Source organism: Leucopleurus acutus (genome assembly GCF_964270905.1).
Source record: "Leucopleurus acutus genome assembly, chromosome: 18".
In the NCBI taxonomy this organism is placed as follows: Eukaryota; Metazoa; Chordata; class Mammalia; order Artiodactyla; family Delphinidae; genus Leucopleurus; species Leucopleurus acutus.
Genome location: NC_139160.1, coordinates 49,029,837 through 49,035,836, shown reverse-complemented (window position 1 = coordinate 49,035,836; position 6,000 = coordinate 49,029,837).

Genomic DNA, 6,000 nt, shown 5'->3' with positions numbered 1-6,000 from the left:
GAGGAAGAAGAGCAAAACTGGAGGCATCACACTTTCTGATTTCAAATTATATTACAAAGCTATAGTAATCTAAATAGTATGATACTAGCATGAATACAGACACATAGACCAATGAAAGAGGATCAAGAGCCCAGAAGTAAACTCACAAATATATAGTCAACTAATATTTGACATGGGAGCCAAGAATACATATTAGGAAAGTATAGTCTCTTCAGTAAATGGTGTTGGGAAAACCAGATATTCACATGCTAAAGAATGATATTGGACCCTTAATTTATACCGTTGACAGAAACTAACAGGAAATAAATCAATTGTAATACTTGAAACCATAAAACTCCTAGAAAAAAAATAGGGAAAAAGCTGCTTGACACTGGTCTTGACAATGATTTTTGGATGACACCGGAAGTACAGGCAACAAAAGCAAAAATAAGCCAGGGGGACTACATCAAACTAAAAAGCTTCTGCACAGCAAAGGAAACAATCAACCAAATGAAAAGGTAATCTACAGAATGAAGATGGAAAAAGTATTTGCGAACCATCTATTTGATAAGAGGTTAATATTTGAAATATATAAGGAATTCATACAACTCAACAGCACACACAAAAATCTGATTTAAAAAATAGACATTTTTCTAAAGAAGACATACAAATGGCCAACAGGCACATGAAAAGATGCTCAGTGTCACTAATCATCAGGGAAATGCATATCAAAATCACAATGAGATATCATCCTACACCTGGTAGAATTGCTATCATCAGACAAGAGGTAAGTGTTGGCAAGAATGCTGGGAAAAGGGAACCCTGAGCACTGTTGGTGGGAATGTAAATTGATACAGCTAATATGGAAAATAGTATGGCGATTCCTCAAAAAACTAAAAATTGAACTATCATGTAATCCAGTAATTCCATTTCTGAATGTATATTTGAAGGAAATGAAGTCAGTATCTTGAAGAGGTATCTGCAACCCCATATCCATTGCAGCAACGTTCACAATAGCCAAGCCATGGAAATAACCAAAGTGTCTATCAATGGATAAATGGATACAGAAAATATACACATATGTTATACATACATACATATATATATATAAAATCTTAAAATACCAAACTCATAGAAATAGAGACTAGAATGGTGATTGCCAGGGGCAGGGACTGGTGGAAATGGAAAGATGGTCAAAGGATACAAACTTCCAGATTTAAGATGAATAAGTTCTGGGGATCTAATGTACAACATGGTAACTATAGTTAAAAATACTTTATTATATACTTGAAAGTTACCAAGAGTATAACTTAAGTGTTATAACCCCCAAAAAAGAAGAAATGGTAATTATGTAAGGTGATGGAAGTGTTAACTAACCTTATTGTGGTAATCATTTCGCAATTACACGTGCATCAAATCATCATGTTGTACACCTTAAGCTTACACAATGTTATATGTCAATATATGTTATATGTCTCAATAAACCTGGAAAAAAATAAAAGTTCACATAAACAGAAAAAATAAATAAATATATAATGATAAAATTCTAATTATCCCATCTTTGCCCACAAAAATACATCCTTCAGTGTTGGTAATTAAAGGATTACGGATGTTGTCAGTACTTACATAATGATATTCAGAAAGGTAGGTTTAACCCTAGATTTGGAAATGGAAGCCAGGGAGCAAAAAGTAGCCACAATGTTACAGACAATATTTAAGAAATGAAGGTAAGAGGGAGGAACGTAGATGTGCAGGAAGCAGAAAGGGAAAATATTCTAGGCGAATCCTGTTTTATATCACTCCCCCAAAAGGCAGACAAATACTGAGGAAGTTTTCGGTACAGCCTTAAGATGATGATAATGAGTGCTTTGCCCAGTGGATAAAGGCAGGGGTCCTAAACACGTCTTCTGAATCTGCTAGAGGAGATGGGATAGTCTAGATAGAAGCCCTTGGTTCTTATTGACCTTTCCCCTGTGTGCACAGACAGCTCGTTAAGAGACCAGAGAGATGATAACTTTCAAAACATGGGACCAACCCCATAATTTGAAGAGTAGTTGGTTATTTTCTTCCTACTGTAAAGATCTGAAGGCTTTGGGGTTTTTTGTTTTGTTTCATTTTCTCGGCATGTACAAGAGTTTCCTATCGTTGAACTCAAATGATTTAACAGAGAATCTAAGACTTTGGTTTTTGTTGGGGTTTTTTTGTTGTTAAGGTCCTGCATTCTAGCCAGATTTGCAAAACCACACTATAATTCTCTAAGTGATAGCAGTAAGATCAAAAGGACTTACCCTAAAATTATCTTTAAAATAAACTATTGGGGCTTCTGGGTAAGAAGAAAGAGAGAATGTCTGTTTACTAAACTTCTCTTCCTGCAACCTAGTGAAATGAGTAAAATGAACTCTGTATTTTCCCTAAAAGGATATATTTAGTAATAATAATCAAAGATAAGAATAGTCAAGCCCTGTTTTCTCTAAAACATTTTCTTTCTTAGTGTTTTTATGTTTTGGCACAGAAGTTCTACCTGACCTCTCATTAAGTTTACTTGAAAAGACCAACAACATTACTGTCTGTTCAACTTGTTCTGCTAAAAAAAAAAGGAAGAAAAATTAAGCACAGCATTTACTGTGTATTTAACTTAGAATTGTAATAGCCATTTTTATTTATATTTTGAAGTATAAAAGATTTCATTTTATTTTTGCAGAGAGGAAACACCCATATATTATAAGAAACTTCTAAAAATTCAAACTACATTTTTAAAAATAACCCCTTCATTCTTCCTATTCTGTGAATAGTGGGTGGATATCAAAAAAATATTAGCTTCAAAAAGGAAAGGTTACCAAAACTACAAAATGGACTGGCCTGGGGAATAAGAGACCTAAGTTGTGCTCCTAGATTTAGCCCTAGTAGTTGTCTGGGCATCAGTAGTGAGATCAGAGTGATCTCTAGCACATCTCATGCTCACCATCATGCAGAGTGAAGAGACCTTACAAAACAGCTATGAAATGAACCCCTTGGGACTTCCTTGGTGGTCCAGTGGGTAAGACTCTGCATTCCCAATGCAGGGAGCCCGGGGTTCATTCCTGGTCGGGGACCTAGATCTCACATGCATGCTGCAACTAAGAGCCCACATGCCACAACTAAGAAGTCCGCATGTGCAATGAAGATCCCAAGTGCTGCAACTAAGACCCAGCACAGCCTAAATAAATAAATAAATATTCTACCTTTAAAAAAAGAAAAAGAAAGAACTGAAGCCTTTGTCTATTCAGAGTTCCAGCACAGCCATGAAATAGTCTACACAGAGGAGAGTCAGGTGTTCCCTCAAGGATTGGAAGTAACCACAGAAGAGGCCAGCTTTGGTCCCACCTCCTTCAGAAGGTTCTTTATGAAACAAAGCAAAGGGATTTCCTTGAATGTATGGGTCAATTTGTTTATTTATTTATTTTAAACAACAGCAATTTTTTAAAATTAATTAATTAATTTATTTTTGGCTGCATTGGGTCTTCATTGCTGCACGCGAGCTTTCTCTAGTTGCGGTGAGCAGGGGCCACTCTTCATTGCGGTGTGTGGGCTTCTCATTGTGGTGGCTTCTCTTGTTGTGGAGCACAGGCTCTAGGCACGTGGGCTTCAGTAGTTGTGGCACGTGGGCTCAGTAGTTGTGGCTCGCGGGCTCTAGAGCACAGGCTCAGTAGTTGTGGCGCACAGGCTTAGTTGCTCTGCGGCGTGTGGGATCTTCCCGGACTAGGGCTTGACCCTGTGTCCCCTGCATTGGCAGGCGGATGCTTAACCACTGCGTCACCAGGGAAGTCCCCTTGTGTGCATTCTTGTGTCTAAGGATGTCTAATGAGTCCTAGAGAGAAACCAATTCCTGTAGGTAGTGAGTGGAATATTCTTAAAGTAGGATGGAAGTTGGCCCTGTGAAATATTTATGAAAGGTGTTTTCTCCAACAAACAAGTACAGGGTGGACTCTGATGTAGGGCAGAATAGCTAGGAAGCTGGATATACCTGCAAAAGGTTTAACTCTTTTGCCTTAGATTCGAGATATAGTTATATTCAAAGTATAGATTTAAGGTAGTGGTGGACATTGTTATATTCTAATTCTCTCCTGAAGTATGGAGACCTTTGGTAAAGTTGGATACGCAGCTTTATGTTAGTGGTGCTTTGAAGGGTACGGTAATGTCCTACATGAGGCAAAGTGCTACCCGGGAAAGATCAGTGTCTGTCGTAGTTGAAAGACTGAAACAGAAATTGACAATTCAGCAGAAGCATATAATTGAACCAGAGAAGGCTGGAGATACATGTGCTCTTAAAAATCCTTGGAGATATTTGGGGAAGCTAGAATAGTCATTCAAGGTATTCTATTTGAAAATTAAAGGAGATGTAACTCCAAAAGATCAAAGATTTAGGAATACCCAAGAGACACCTGGGTATCATATGCATTTATGAACTGACTTTATTCTCCTAGTGGTGGAATAGGCCAGAAGAATGTTATTTACCCATCATTTCACTTTCTAAAATCTTATTAATAATTATACCATGGCCAAATTTTCAATAATTTTTATCTTCCTATAACATATTTAAAAATAAATCTAAATTAAGGGGCCTTGATGTGTCTATTTCTGCTTTCAATTTCATCATTTTTTGCTTTTCATATTTTGAAGTCTATTTTTTGGTGCAAGCATTTAGGATTGCTATGTCTTCTGGATGGATAGACTCTTTTGTTACTATGTAATGTTCCTCTCTGTTTCTGTTTTTTATGTTTTGTATTATCCTGGTGTCTACTTTACTGTTAATAATAAAGCCACTCTTAACTTCCTTCTAAAAAAAGACAAAAAACAAACCTAAATTGATAAGCTTCAATAGCCTAGGTTTTCACCATTTTGAAAGAAAAATTTTATTTGACAACACCTACAATAAATTACCAATTTAATTATTCAAAAAATGCTTTGACTTTTCTGGTTCTGGCTTAGAAATTAGAGAAAATTTTTACCTTAATAGGAATAGTCCTTCCAGAATTTCTTTTAATCTCCAAATTTATATCTGCATAAAAATTCATGACTAGGAGAGCTAAACCATTAACATGGGAAAAATGAAAATTAACTAATCAGCATATATTTATTGAGCAACAACAAACATTTGCTGAGTCTCCAAGGCACTATACTAGCTAGCAGAGATACCAAGATACACAAGTGCTTGTCCCAAAAAAGTCAAACACAAATATGTACCCGATAAAATACTAAGAATATTTTTACTTTAATTCAAATTTTAGAGACACTTAAAATTATTTTTGCTCTTCTAGTGGCTTGTAGAAATTTCATATCATTTGCAAAATAAGTGCAATGTAAAATTAACCTTTCATTTTGTTATACAACAAAAAAATTTTTACAGTAATATTTCATGCCAGAAAAATTCTTTGCCAAGGAAGTGCTCAGTTCTTTAAGCCATTATGGCCAGAGAAAAGTTTATTGGATGTTAAATCAAAAGCAGGAGTTATTAGTTTTCAGATCTTCTTTTAATTGGTATCCTGATATAATCAGCCAATGCAGTAGAGAAAAGAAACTCTTCATGTGCATAACTAAATTTTACAGAATCAGATATCAGTATACTCCATGTTTATTGCTGTATCTGTTGAATAGATCTAATGTCAGGTTAGGATAGTTGTTGTAAATCAGCATGGCACCCACCATAAGCATCCATTTCTAGTCGGGTCCTTTTTTTTTTTTTTTTTCCGGTACGTGGGCCTCCCACCGCTGTGGCCTCTCCCGCCGCGGAGAACAGGCTCCGGACGCGCAGGCTCAGCGGCCATGGCCCACGGGCCCAGCCGCTCCGCGGCATGTGGGATCTTCCCAGACCGGGTCACGAACCCGTGTCCCCTGCATCGGCTGGCGGACTCTCAACCACTGCGCCACCAGGGAAGCCCTAGTCAGGTCTTTTTGAAGGGATCCCTGGGCTTAGAATTCTTAAAGCTCTTAAAAGCATGATTAGAATAGGAGCATGAATTATGACGGTAGTACTTAACAATT